This window comes from Tamandua tetradactyla, chromosome 3 (genome assembly GCF_023851605.1).
Source record: "Tamandua tetradactyla isolate mTamTet1 chromosome 3, mTamTet1.pri, whole genome shotgun sequence".
Lineage (NCBI taxonomy): Eukaryota > Metazoa > Chordata > Mammalia > Pilosa > Myrmecophagidae > Tamandua > Tamandua tetradactyla.
The window spans coordinates 62,349,056-62,365,047 of NC_135329.1; the positions used below are offsets into that span (position 1 = coordinate 62,349,056).

Genomic DNA, 15,992 nt, shown 5'->3' on the forward strand with positions numbered 1-15,992 from the left:
AATACTCCATTGTATGTTGTATTACTTTGCTAAATGCTGCTGGAAAGCAATATACCAGAAATGCAATGGCTTTTATATGAGCAATTTAGTAAGTTAAATGTTTACAGTTCTGGTGCTGAGAAAATGTCTAAACTAATGCACCAAGAGGAAGTTACCTTCATTCAAAAAAGCCTGATGCTGTCCAGAACACCTCTGCCAGCTGGGAAGGAATGTGGCTAGTATTTTCTGGTCTCTTGTTCCTGGACATCATTGATTTCAGCCTCTGTTTCTATGGGGTTTCCTTGCTTGTTTTCTGTGGGACTTCACTTATCTCTTCCAGGACATAACTCTGGTATCTGGCTTGCTTAGCATCTCATAGCAAGGTGTAGGGTGATGTTTTCTGGCTCATATCCAAATGTCTAGGTCTTGTGTTGGCTGTGTCATCTTGGAAATGACTGTTCTCCAACTATCTACATCAGCAAGCATCTCTGTCATCTTTGGAACTCTTCAAAATAAATCTTCTTTTGAAGGATTCCAATAAGCAAATCAAGATCCACAATGAACATGCATAGTTAAATTTCCATCTAATGACAGGCACATACCCACAATTGAGCATGTCACATTACATGGATATAATCTAATCAAAATTATTCCCACCCTACAACAATGAATCAGGATTAAGAGAAACAGCTATCCCCAAAAGATTGAGTCAGGATTAAAATGTTGCTTTTTCAGGGTACAAAATTGTTTCAAACTGGCACATGTGCATAGACTACATTTTCCTAATCTGGTCATTAGTTGATGGACCCCTTGGGTCACTTCCATCTGTTGGTAATTGTGAATAATGTTGCTATGAACCCCAGTGTGTACATTTATGTTTGAGTCCCTTTTATCAATGTTTTGGTTTTTATAACAAGAAGTGTGATCATGATGTCTTATGCTCATTTTATAATTATGAAATTATATTATAAATGCTATGAAAGAATGTTAATTATTTAAGAGAATTTTTATTGGCTTTGATAGATAAAGCTCACATTCCTGGGAAAAGTGTTGTACAGAAATAGTCTATCACCATAGGGAATACTTATATATTCAGGAGTAGAAGGTTGCTAGAAGTTTGGCTTTTAATCAAGACTTTTGGGTATCTTTAGGAGAATAAATCTGCTTTTGGAAACTGGAGGAAAGGCAATTTCTCCCTTCAAAATGTGACTTTCTATCTTATACTTACAACACTATTTTATTTTGGAACCACATGTTTGGTCATATTCAGAGGACTATAAAATGAGTTTTGTCCAGAAATTAAGAACCCTCACAAATGGTTTTTATGAGATTTGAAGCTTGGTTATTACTTAAATGGGTTAAGGCTTTGAAGACATAGGTATAGGTTAAATGCATTCGGCATGGGGGAGGAGCATGAGCTTTTGGCTTCAGAGGGCATACTGGGAATGAATCATATATTACACAGAAGAATGTTCAAGCATTTATTTTGTTCCTGTTATTGTGAACACCTTTGTTAATAGGACCATCAGAGGCATTATTATCAGTGAAGGGGCACACTCACTTGTGAATAGGATCTGAGAGGTTCCTATGTATATTATGCCAAATTAAATAATGGTGAGACTTAACGCATGTTCCTTGAGTCATTTTAATTAAAAGAAATTAAGATGGGTTCGATCAGTAGTGCCAAAAATCAGTAGAAGACACAAGTCAGTGGAAGCAAGAAGTCATGGAATACCAGAAACTGAGAAGGATCTCCATATAAAAGGGACAAATTTGGATAACAGGGAACCCTAATGATAAACACAAATCAGCCCCAAAAAGATACAGAATGAGAGAAATCCTTGGTGTGGAGACATGTATCTCTTCCTTAAACCAACTAGATTTGTGGTATTTGTCATAGTAGTTTGAGAAAATGAAAAAATTTGTATTGTATATAAATACAATAAGATAAAATATTATTCAAATCTGACACTGAGAATGCCTTTGATAACTATGGAATGTAGTACTTTCCTAATATTCCTTTGCCATATTCTCTTTTTAAGCAGGAGAATAATTTTATTGCACTTTTATATGCCATACTTTTATTTACTATTTCTAAAAAATAGTACTAGGTATTATAATTTTATTTAATTAATCCCATCTGTGCCTCTGTCTCATTTCCACTTTCTTGATTTATTTTGTTAGAAATATACTAAATGTATTATATTTTTAAAATAGAAATCTAACCTGTTATTTTATTTATATTTCCTATTATTCTTGTCATTTCTTTGTATCAAGATTTTAACTTTAATACCTTATTTTTTTTCTGTTTTCTTCATTTGCAAAATTATACCAATAGGTCTAGAAAAAAATTTTAATTTAACATTCAAAGTTACATACTGCCTTCTGTAAAATTGCCTTGCTTTCTTCTCATAAATATTATTGATTGTGCTTAAAAATTACAATATTAACATTAGGATAACTTCACATTCACAGAAAGGTGGTAAAAATATTGTAGAATTTCATGGTGTGTTCCTGAATACACCTTGACCTGAGCCACCCATTATTATTAACTAATATCCTCATGGAACATTTGACAGTCTAAGGAATTGTACTTTGTGAGTTAGCATTAACTAAATTCCACTCCTTATTCGCTTTCACTGATTTTTCCATAATGTCCTTTATTTGTTCCAGGATTCCATTCTGTTTATCATATTACATATCATTTCATATCTTCCATAGTTCATTACTTTCTTTGAGGGTTTCTCTGCATTTGAAGAACTTGAAAGATGTGAAGGATGGAGAAATATTATTTTGTACTCTACTCAATTGGAAAGTTTATAAGTGTTTTCATGATTAAACCTGCAGTATAGATTTTAGACGGAAGGTCACAGAAGTATGATGCCATTTTCATAACATTTTGTCTTGTGTATGTTATGCAAACATGGTTTTCATTGTGAGTTTGTCCTTGATCACATAGCACTGGTAGTGTTTCTTGTCTTCCTCCACTGTGAAAGTACTTTATTTCTCCCTTCCCATATTATTTCATATGTAGTCAAGTTATTAACACAGACAACACTCATAATAGAGGGATAATTTATTTCATGATAGAAGCTCTTTTATAATTCATTTCATTATTTTCATAAATCATTTGGAATTATGCTCTAGGGTAGATCATCTCTCCCAGTCCATGATGTTTTTTATTATTTATTCAATTATTTATATCAATATGGGCTCATATATTTATTTTATACTTTGAGTTAATAGGTAATATTGTGTTATTTAGTCTATTTCACCTGTTATGAATTTGGTCATTGGAATTTCTATAGGGTTGCCTTGCATTTTCTGTTGAAATGCTCCTATCTTTTTGTACTAAATTGCTTCTTCACTTTCCGGCACTAAAATACACTACATGATCATTTTAGACCTACAAGTGGTGATTTCACGTAGTTTTGTGGTATCTTACGTTGAATATTGTTATTTATAAATTAATGCATTGACATTAGTTATGGTAATTCCTGCTTGTAAGTAACTATTTTTTGTATAGATTCATTAAAGTGTATGTGCTTTGTTTTCTAAATCTGCTGGAATGCATTTACCTGAAATTAAATGGCTTTTTTCAGTTGTGGTTACACATTTACAGTTCCAATGCCATAAGAATGTCCAATTAAGGCATAAACAAGAGGATACCTTCAATGACAAAAGTCTGATGACATCTTGGTTTCATCTGTCATATAGGAAGGAATATGGTGACATTTACTTGTCTTATTCTCCTTGTTTCTGGTTTTAATTGTGGTTTCCAAAATGTATCCAGACACTTTCTTTCTCTTTCTCCAAATTTCACAGATTACTGAGCCCTCTGTGTCTTCTTATAAAAGGCTCCAAGGAAAGGATTACAACACACCTTCAATTGAATGGATCACAACGACATGGAAAAACCTAATAAAAAATATCCCACCCACAATGGGTCTGCACCCCAAAAAAATGGATTAGGAGAACACTGCTTTTCAGGGGGACATAGCAGTCTAAGACCAGAATATTATACCTTCAAGAGTCCAAAAAGGCATGTTCCTTTCATATATAAAATACAATCATTCAGAGAAGGCCATGGTGGCTCAGCAGGCAGAATTCTCACCTGCCATGCTAAAGACTTGGGTTTGGTTCTGGTGTCTGTCCATGCAAAACAAACAAGCAAACAAACAAACTAAAAAAAGTAAAATACTGTCATTTAGTCAATATATCGCAAATATCTTAGACCATTTCATGAACAATGCATACACAGTATAATGTCTCATCCAATCATCTGCAGACATGGTCATTCCCAAGGCAATATTCTCCTCTGGCTGTGGAACTTTGAAACTCTGAGTAAGTTATTTGCTACCAATATACAAAGCCTTTCATCTCTTGTAGGGAGAGTCATAGGAAAATCATTCCCCCTGCCATAAGGATAAATTGAAAGAAAAAATGTAGTCACTATACTTCATCAGTTCTGAAAACCTGCAGGACAAACTTCTTTAAATTTTAAGGTCTGTGAGTCATCTATATAAATTGTGTTTTATCCTTGGAATTTGAAAGAACATCACTTCCATTCTCTCCAAGGGCTTATGCAGCAGCCCTACCCTCTCTAAACAATGGTATGAGGGTTTTATGATATCCAAGCACTTGGGAGACCACCTTATTCTTTGTGTTACATTCTCCAAGCATTGAGGGTGCGCATAGATTTTTGCCATCTCTGAGCACATGTTCAACCACTTCATAAAATTAGATGGTGGCCAGACTCTCCCAAATCCCCTTCAAGTTTGTTCCATTATCTCTGAAGCATTGGGCAACAAAATTCTTTTTGTACAATGAGATGGAAATTTCACCCTTTGCGGACTCTAGGGCAAACTCATCCTCTCTCACTGATGGATCTACTCTCCTGGCCTGAGCTTTCTCTGCTCCAGTTTTCAGTTTCTATTTTTCTGCCTTTGAGGTTACTTTTCATTCAATCAGTCCATTTTCTGTCCCTTCTAATCAAGAATGTCAGTGAAATTATTTGGTTTTATGGGCAGCAAAGAGAAGTCCCTACCATTTCCAAGCTGTCTCCAAGTGACATGGCTATTTTTACATGTTTGGTTAAATCTTCATGTGGCAATTTTCAGAGAAGGCCATAGTGTCTCAGTATGCAGAACAATATTCAATAACCTTGAAGGCTCATGTTTCAAAAGCTCAGTATTTTCTAAACAATGAGGTTCTGATTTTTTGTGCCCAAGAGATCAGGCAGGTATCAGCTTATCCCTTTGCTCTCACACTTTACTATAAAAAACAAGGAGAAGCCAGGCTGCCTTTTCCACATTTACTTTGGAAATTTCGTCAGGTAGGTATTCAAGCTTATCATACCGGACTTTTCCCTTCCATCCAACATCAATACCCATAAAACAGATTTTCTGCCAGTGAAACATTAATCATTTTTATTAATGAAATGTATATTTCCACATACTCAATGGAAGTATTTTTAGAGTTCATATATCTATCCAGAGTCTCACCAAAGCAATCTAGACCTTTCATATTGAGCACCTCACAATATTTCCAGAAACTTCTACATATCCATTTATAAAGCCTTTCCAGAATTTTTGGTATTTGCAAATAGCAGCACCCAGCATCTCTAGGACAAAACCTGCTTTGGTGTGGCAAAGTTGCTAGAATGAAATATACAAGAAATGGGGTGTTGTTTTCAATGGTGATTTATTAGATTACAAACTTATAGTTCTTAGGTCATAAAAATGTCAAAACTAAGGCAACAATGAAACGATATTTTCCCTGAAGAATGGCTGATGGCATTTGGAACTCTTGTGTCAAATGGGAAGGCACATGGCCTTGCCTGCTGGTCTTTTTCTTGCACTTCTGCTTTCAAATGCTGTCTTCAATAGCCAGCATGTTTTATTTAAGCATCTCAAAATATCCTTGAGCCTTGAGCAATTTGTGTCCTCTCATAAAGAACTCCAGTTGAATGAGGAAGACTGTCTGTGAAATGGGTGGATCACATCTCCATGGAAACAACCTAATTAAAAAGTCCTAAAAAAGGGGGAAGGAGATAGGGAACAGTGGCTCAGTGGCAGAATTCTTGTCTGCCATTCTGGAGACCCAGGTTTGATTCCTAGTGCCTGCCCATGTGAAAAAAATTAAAAATAAAAGTAAACAGTGCTGCCCACAGTAGGTCTACACACACAATAATGGATTAGGAAACCATGAGTTATCTAGGGCACATAACAATTTCAAACCAGCACAGGATGTATGCTTCTACACTAATTAATGTGCAGAACTATACTATGTTCATAGGAAGGGTTCATAAGAAGGACCTAGCATGTGATGGAAGTTAAAAAGCATTGGCCTTTCTTAGGGTTGACTTTTACTATATTCCAGGACTAGCTGGGCAGAGTTGACCATTGAACTTAAACTCCACTCAAAGATGTCCCTGAAATGTATTTGAGAATTGAACTGCTACTTGGGCAAGATCAACTGCTTTCATGGCCCCGAGATCAAAATGGGAGCTACTTTCAAATGGAAAATAGCTGTCTATGGAAGGCCTGGTCTTAAGGAAACAAACATAGTGCTTTGTCCATGTAATTTACCACTAGAGCTCTTTAGATCACTCATTCTACAGAGTTCAATTTAGGGTTCTATTAACAACTAAACTAGTCACCCTCGACCTCCCTAATTTTTTGAAATCTCTTTCATGCCAAAAATTTCACCCTGTTTGGATTCTATTACATGTCACTTTGACTCCAGTGTGCCCTTCCAGGCATCCTCCCAAGGTTGATACACATAATAACAGTGAAGGTCTTGTCATTCTCTGCCTTAGGTCTTACAGTTCATGACAGATACCTGTCAGCATGTAAGTATAATTATCTTGGAAGCAATAATTACAGTTTGTATGAATACATGCTGTGTGTGTGTGTACGTGTGTATGATTTATTTGGAAATAAAAACCAATAGTTTTCAAAGCACTCTTCAACAAGTGGTTACAGGACAGTTCCCAGAGTTTGTCATCGGCTACCATATGATCTTCTCTTATTTTTCATTATAGTTGCTCCAGAATATAGGGGGCAAGAGGGCTTAAATACTTTATCATCACAATCAACTTGTTTTCCTTCTTTGTTTGTGAAAAATAGTATATATACAAAAAAAGCTATAAATATCAAAATACAACACCACAATTGGTTGCAGAACATATTTCAGACTTTGACATGGGTTACAATTTCACAATTTTAGGTTTTTACCTCTATCTGCTCTAAAATACTGGAGACTAAAAGTGACATCAGTTTAATGATTCAGCAGTCATATTAATTTGTTAAGTTCTATCTTTGGTGTGTAATTCCACCATCACCTTTGGTCTTTCCATACCTCTGTTTAGGGGTGTTTGGGCTATGGCAATTCTAAATTTTTGATATTGGAAGGATCTGTCACTAATATGGGGTAAGGAGATTGAACTGTCTGATGTTCTGGATATGCTGGCTAGGTTTCAGGACTTCTCTAGACCAGGGACCCATCTGGAGGTTATAGGTTTCTGGAAAATTACTTTAGTGACTGAAACCCTTGAGGAATCCTATATATTGCCTGAGGTGTTCTTTAAGATTGTCAGGAATGTCCTGGTTGTGGGTTGGCAGGTTATGAAAATAGCAAGGTCTACCTGAAGCTTGCAAAAGAGCCATTTTCAGAGTAGTCTCTCAACTTTATTTGATCTCTCTCTGGGTAGGATGAATTGGAGAAATCAAGACCCAACAGGGAACATTTTGCAACTCCTCCTGCACCTAATCCTAGGAGTGGGGCCCTGTGTTCAGTGTGCCCTGAATGCCACCTGCAGCCCAGCACACTCCATGCACCCCAAAAGAGACGTTTTCTGTCCACCTGCCCTTCACTGAGGCTCTTGATCTTTCTCTTGAACATCAATAAATACTTATGTCTTCAAGTTTCAGAACATTCATTTGGAAACACACTTGGTTCTTGATGATGTCCTTGGTGAGGGAGGCACCAGATTTGAAATCAGGGTGAGACAGTATCCAGCACAACACACTGATGGTGATGCTTGCTCTTAGAGGGCTTCCCCATTTCTGGCCTAGAATACTGAAGTTGGATCTATGAACATGCAGCTAGAAATGAGTGTCATCCTTCATTAAGTAAAGCACACATGGATAAGAAACACTCTTTCTGAGTATAAAGTTATCACAGTTTAAGACAGATCCAAAATCAAATTGGTAAGGGCAGTGATCCAGTGTTGCTAGCTGCTCCTGAAATTTGAGCTGAATACCTAATGGGATATTGACATTTGGGGTGATTTACATGTGGTCTTGGGGGAGCAGAAGGGGTAGAGCTATGAGGAGGAGACTCTAGATTCTGGCACATTCAGGGAAAGCATTCTCCCCAATGTCCTGGGAGATCAGTTTCTCTCCCTCCACCAGGTGTTATTTTTCTGGGAATCTCTAGCCAGTGACTTCCTGTGAGAAACACACATTGGTGGGTTGAAAAGCAATGAGAAAATGATGGAGATTTCTTCACAGGAACAACCACTGGGGTTGGCCTGTCCTGTAGCTCTTCCATTAGAATATCATTTCATCTATCCCTGTGCCCTGGGCAGAGATTTCCCATGTTTGTATTGAGAATAGTTCAGAGAACATTTTAAGGGTTTACATGTTGGAATCAGGAACAACATAATATGACATTATACTTAATTTTTTCTCTCTATTATAGTAATATGTATTTAGCAACATAAATATCACTGATGCATGTCATGTGCACACAATGTGTGATATATTGCCACACAGATTGTGAGGAAAATCCTAACAGGGTCTTTTTGAATAAAGCTTTTAGTACACAGTAGGGCCCGCAATCCATGGCCGTGGGCCACTGGCATTGCTTTCTGAATAAAATTTTATTTTCTCACACCTGGGCACATTCACACTCTCTATGGTAGCTTTCCACTAAAATGGCTGCTCAGTGTGTTACCATCAAGTTATAATGCCCCTCCAAACTAAATTTCTTATATGGTAACCTAAAAAATTAATGTCTGAACTTTTTCCTTAAGGGTTGGTGTAAAAACCATTAAATAGATAATTAAACAATGTGAAGTAAATGTATAAAAAATATGAAGGACTTAATCTAACTTTATTGAAGGTGTGTACATTAGGAAAACGTTCCTCAGAAGTAAAATTTACTGAAATGATTTTATATTGTGGAACAGTTATGAGCAATGAACATCTCAACAAAAAGTGCTGCAGGTGATAAAAACATCTCATGTTCGATTCCTGGGTTTGATGGTTTGACTGGGGAAGATCAGCGGGCCTTTAGGTTTCTTTCTCAGGAGAAGGCAGCACAGGTAAGACAGGGAAAATCAGTAACTTTAAAGGCTACATGTGGTAACCTTGATTCTCCATGCAGCTTTGAGGGAACTTCCTATCTACTATAGACCCAGGGTGACAATTCAGGTTCTGGCTATACACCACCTCAAATCTTAAACCAAAGGAGATCACAGATATCAAAGCTGGGAGATGGCTCTGATGTTCCCAGTCATACCGATGCTTTGCCATCACTTAAATGTGTTAAGTCTGCCTCTTCCTCTTTCTTCTCTTCAAGTGTGGGGGTTTTCTCCTTCCCCCACCTCTTCTGGCTCCTTCAAGCCAATAGTGAATCTCTTCCTCTTTGGAACTTTCCTGCTCATGGAAATCTGTCAAAGCATCAACTACAATAAAGGTCCTTTGTGCTACTACCAACTACTTATCAACTTCTTTCCCTGGTCAGACCCAAAACCTTTTAATTTCAACTCAAAACAACTGCATAGTCTTGGTAAAGATATTGATCAAAGATGCTGTCATTAATGCCATATTTGTGCTATTAGGCAGGTGTTCGGTGGTAATTTTGACATCAATTCTGTGGCATAGTTTGCAATATATGCTCATTGTTCATGCCTCTGTGGAAATTTTCATAATGAATCTGGTTTCTGACATCTAGAGGTGGAAAAATATCATCAATCCATGGATTTGTCTTGTCCTAGGACTTGTTTGCCTAACAGAATGCAGGTGAGCTGTGGCCATGCAGTGCTGAGTCTGAGCTGAGGACTTTGCGTGCTTCTATTTGTTAACAATTGAACTGGGATCGTTTGTTACACATTGCAAGGTAAGTGAGGGAAGAACTTCATCTCAAAGGCAGGTTGTACTGTTCACCTCAGTAATTTGGAAGTTCTGACAACTACTGTTAGCATTTTGAATGCAAGCAAAGAATTATATTAACAAAGAAACATTTCTGATTTCTGACATATTCTACCTTACAATTCATTCATTGTCGTCTCTATCTTTCATGAACTTAGTCTCAATAAATTTCAGATTATTTCATAGAATTTAAAAGTCCTTGAACTAAAGGAGATGTGTCTGTATAGACACTTTATGGATTATATTCTTCTCCAGGTTTTTCTGACATATGGACTCCTGAGATACCGCTCTGGTAGAAGATGGACAGACAGAGTAGGATTCCTTCAATATTAGATTCATGCAATAATAATGTATGATAAGTACAAGCAAGTATGCTGATCCTTAATAGATGATAAACACCCACTTAATACATGCTCCTGGCATTTTTCCATGTATTTGTCTGCAGATGGGAATTTAGCTATACATTTGCATCTTGCTTGGGATTTTACTGATTTGGTCAATTTGCAACTTTTGTTTCCAGCTTCAAGTAGAATGTCCTGGTGTCCAAAGCCTGTTCTATCCTGTTGGGTCTAGTCTTTTACATTCACTCTTATCAACAGGCCTGGCCCTGCTGATAAGACAAAATTTGGAAAATAAATGATAATAAAATACACCAAAATATATTGGTTGGAAGTTAAGTGAACAGGTTTTATTTATATAGGTGCTTATATAGCTGAATTTATACACATTAATTAATATATCAATATCAATTTTTAACAGATTATAAAGATAAGATCTAAATGAAAGGGAAAAGATAGCATAGATTAGCAAAGACAAGAGGTAGTCTAATGTCATAATACAAACTGTTAAGGCACTATCTAAATTGGCCAATGGAGTAGAAATAATGCAAATAATCAATATTGTGTTTGAAAACAGATTGCCAAATAATTTATGAGGATAGGGTAGTCCTAATAAAAGCAAAAATGTCACTATGTACATAAAATTATAGACCAATATTACTTATAAATTTACAATAAAGGTACCTGACTCATATGCAGTGATGAAGATGCACAGCTCAGAAAACATTTGAAAATACATTCATTTAATTTGACATGATCAGAAAATAAACAGGAAGAGTTTACATTCTTCTCATTAAGTGCAGTAAAAGGTATTGTCAGAATCAGCACCTATTCATGAAACTAAATCATGTCAAACTTGGATGAGAAGGAACATTCTAAAATGGACAAAGTGCATCTACCAAATAACAAAAATGATACTTAATACTAAATTATGATACTTCCCTTCCCAGCACCCTCCATAAGATACATAGGAAAGAAAGTAAAAGTGAATTTGTCAAATGAACATTTTATTTGAGAAACTATGTATTGTGATTGAAATTCAGATAAAAATGACCACATATTGGAAGGTTTTAGAAGGTCTTAAGTGGATGTTATCGCTTATCAGGAAAGGAAAATATAAGACCTTAAGAGGAAAATCACACCAAACTTCCAAAAACTTGGACCCAAAACACTGGAGGTGATCCTCTGTCCTTGATATGTCCAGGACACCCCTTGAAACTCAGTCCTTCCCTGCCTGCACTGTAGGAGAAGTTGGTGTCTGAACACACCCTGCTTTCCCTTTACATGTGTTTCCCATAATATTACATGACAGGACCCTCATCATACACAGGCTGAGCTGTAGAGAAAACTGGTTCTTGGAACTGCCTCTGCATTTAGCATTATGTAGAGAGTGGTAGATTATTTTTTTATCACTATCAGCACTAATGCATCCCACCAACTGAAGCCTATTTTGGGCTGGAGGATCCACCTTCAGCAGTAATTACCAATTGTGATGGAGAACACAGCGAAAGTGCAGGTGAAGGAAGGGATATGTGAGGTCTTCACCTGTCATAGACCTGATGCTTGCAACAATGCCTGGGACAGGACACCTGAAAGCAGGAAAATCTCAGAGTCACACACTTCATAACAATCACGTCTGTCACACAATTCTCACATCCTAGAAGCTGCTCAGAGCTGAGATCTCCCACAGGAGGATGATGGACAAAAATGATTTTGTGTTCTTCGGGATAAAACCCATGAATCCCACAAATATGTGCTTAGAAAGATAAGAAAATCGACTAACACAGGGGTTGTGATGGCTCCCAAGAGGTCAGAGTGTCGTTTCTGTGGAGAAGGCATGTTTGTGTATGAAGAGAGAAAGGGTTATTTGGTCCCTCTGGGTGCTCTCCATGTCACCACGATGTATTCTTACCACAGGTCAGAGCTCAAGCTTTTGTGACAATAAGCATAATGTTTATATCATTTTATTTTGCTTTTGAATATTCAGGAGAATTATATTCCCCTGAAAATGAATTATTTCCTCTGATTGTGAAGAAATTCCCATGGCATTTAGAAGGCAATAAATAAATACACCTTAAATGAGTGAAAATGTTTGTGCTGATTTGAAGCTATTATGTACCCCAGAGAAGCTATGAGCTTTAATCTTCATTCAATATTGCTGGATAGAATCTTTTTATTTTTTCCATGGAGATATGAACCACCAAATTGTGGCTGGTAACTTTGGATTAGATGGTTTCCATGGAGGTCTGTTTCCACCCATTCAAGGTGGGGTTGCTTACTGGAGCCATTTAAGAGGGAACCATTTTGGAAAATGAAGCTATAACATCAGTTCCTTCTGCAATAACCTGTGATTGTTCAGGTAGGATGAGTGTGACTTTGTCTTCCTGATGTCTCTGTCTGCTTCACAGGAAACTAAATGTGTGGAGCTTGATATTTTATTAATGTGAATGCACATGAAACCTTTAGGTTAAAAGAAAGTGCAAATAAATAATTGATTAAAACATAAAGAATAATTAAATTCAAAGAAAGAAAATTAAATGTAATCAGTAATGATGTTTGGAAAAGTGAAAAGTAAACAGACATTATGAGTCTACTCTTTTATAAATAGAGACACACTCTTCTAATTTATAAATTGAAAGCCTTTTCTCTTTATGCATGTAAACATAATTGTAACATTCCATCTAATAGCATCAGAATTTGTAACAGATATAAAATAAGGACAGAGAAATATCACAGAGGACTGAGGCTGCTCTGAAAGCCATGCAAGGATTTCCCTCTTCTTCCTACTTCCACCTGAGAACTTCAAGTCTTCCATGATGGTTGGAGAAGTTTATTCTCAAGAGATTGCCTTAAAAGGACTAATGTCACAAAATCTGCTGAAAATAGAATTTTCTACACTTCTATCCAAAACCAGAAGGAAGAGCAGGGAATGTGTGTGTGTTTGTGTGTGTGTGTGTGTGTGTGTATGCACATGCATTTAATAATATTGCTTTAAAACACATGCAAAGTATACTTTTTTAAAAACTTGGATAGATCGTGGACTTGCTTAGAAAAGAAGCAGTACTTATTATATGGGGTTTGCATGTTGGGAAGCAAGAAGAGGAAATACCAGGAAAGGGCAGGAATTTCCTTCCTAGCCTCTTCCCCCACCTGCCCCTGGAGCCCCCCAACTCCGTTGGTATAATCATGACATTTTACTTATTTTCCTATTCATTTCATGTGTTATATCAATTGATTGATACATTATAATTCATCCTTGCATCCCTGAGATAAATATCAACTCTTTATGATACACAATTAATTGTATTTGTTATCTATTTTACTACCTGGTATTTTGTTAAGGATTTTCTACCTGTATCAAGATGTTTATATGTTCATTTCTTTTGTTCAGATAACTATGTCTGGCTTTGGAGTAATCAAAATATGGGCCTTAGAGTAGGACTGGGTAAGGTCTCTTTCTCCTCTATTTTTTGAAATCATTGCTCCAAATATGGAAGAATTATGATTCATTCCAGTTTCAGTGATAAAATACAGCTGTGAATCTGTATTGACGTTGGCTTCTACTCATGGTTACATATAACTACTGATTCAATAACTTTATTTGCTAAGTGTCTTTTCATATTATTTATCAGTTTGGTATTTGGTTTCATCGTATTTGGCATTTCTAGCAAATTTTCTTGTTCATCTATGTCTTCTAATTTTTTGACCCACAGTAACTTAAAATATTCCTGATATTCACTGTGATTTCTCTTATATTTTCAGGTATGATCTTCAATAGAGGCATGAATCTTCTTCCAATTAGATTTGCCACAATTTCCAATGATTGTGAGGCAAAAGTTAGGTTAGAATTGCTCCCAAGATTGTACTAATGAACTAAGCTATGGACATGAATCTGGTCTCTAAAGCTGAGCATGGGAAAATGGAAGTTGACTCCTACAGACAGCCTCTCTAGAACCTCAGTATTTGCTGAAAGAGAGCAACATAGTGAAATGTTCTAGGCTTGAGTTTCCTCAACTGGAATCACAGTCTCATGAAAAAAAAGGAAGCTGCAGCCAAGCTAGAGCCACACTCCACAGTAGGCTTTGGGTAAATGAAGGAAGCATTATTTCTTGAGTACATTCAGTCTTGACCTAGGCTCAGAAGCATCTTCTGGTCAGGATATGTCCTTCATATCCAGGTCTTCCTTTGAAGACATACTTTTTATGTACTTTTATTAATGTGTATTCTATATCTGAGCTTATATTGTTATGTCATTCTCATTTTTGTTCTTAATTTTTTTTGTATGATCTATTGTGGGATCACATGTCATTCTTTTTCCATGTGAGTATACTGTTACTGCAGCACCATTTGCTGAATTTGTTTTTGTTTTGTTTGTTCGTTTCCTTTCTTCTTGGTTTGTTTTTTGAGAAATGCATGATATAAGAATTGAACCAGGGTATCCATCATGATTAGAATCCCAAACAGAATTTCAGTATGTCTTTATATCTCAATTTACTTATATTTCAACCTGTTTAATGTCACTGATGTTGTTTCCAATGTATAGGCATTACAATGCAATCTACAAATTATCTTTGGTGTCTAGTAACTGAGAAAAATATTGTTCTAAGTCTTAAATGAACAACACCAAAACAGATGTGGGAAAATTGTAAAGTATTAACATGTATTCAACTCATTACAGAATTGATGCAGTACTGCAAAAAGTAAGAACATGTGGAGACAGAAATCTGCTCTATTAAGTTTGTATATATAGAGTAGAGGTTCTTCGTTCATGACACTGGTTGATTTCCAGGAAACCACTAAGTACACTGATGACTAGTCAGAGACCAAGGTTGTGTGGCAATAAACATAAAATTTATGTCATTATATTGTGTTTTCCAATGTTCAGCTGATTTTCTGTGTGTGAAGAGGATTTCTTCCTCTAATTATGAGGAAACCTCAATGTCATTTACAACAAAGTAAATACATACATTTTAAATGAACTGAATACATAAAATTTAGAGTATTTTTCATTAAGCAAAAATTATTGCAATAGAGACAAGTAAATTATAATTCCCTAGGTATATCTCAGTGTCTACCTCTCATAGTCTCCCTTCTGTCACTGAGAAGAGTGGAAGATGTGGACCAGTAGGTGCATGTGAGAAGGAGATGAAAGCTGCCTGAGAATTGTCTCTCTACAGTATTCCAGGCCACACCTGCCTCTGTCTGGATGTCCTGTGAAATTCAAAGGAACTATGACTACACCCTGTGTGGTAACTGAGAAAAATAAGAAAATCAGAACAGCAAGTACCGGAGAGAGTTCCGTGGATCTCTGTCTTACTGGTGGGAGGAAACAGAGAGGCTCATTCAGGAACCTCCTCATCTTCCCTCTGTAGCACCTTGTCCCTGGGCCCCGTGGGCAGGGTAGACTCCTTTGCCCACCTATTCTGGGCTTCCAAGCAGAGGGATCATCATGTCTCCTGCCCTATCCCGGGGCCTCTGATGTTTCACAGCAAAGCAGTGTGCACACTTGTGTTCT

The 15,992-nt window shown here is 36.6% G+C and overlaps 1 long non-coding RNA gene across 1 annotated transcript in view; it reads left to right on the forward strand.

Moving 5' to 3' along the window:
- Positions 1-14,336, forward strand: part of LOC143676112 (uncharacterized) — a 38,588-nt gene extending 24,252 nt beyond the window's left edge. Inside the window, exons 2-3 of the long non-coding RNA XR_013171826.1 lie at positions 9,986-10,107; positions 14,240-14,336. This is a non-coding gene — a long non-coding RNA (uncharacterized LOC143676112). The remainder of the gene's footprint in view (positions 1-9,985; positions 10,108-14,239) is intronic.
- Positions 14,337-15,992: the final 1,656 nt, after the last annotated feature.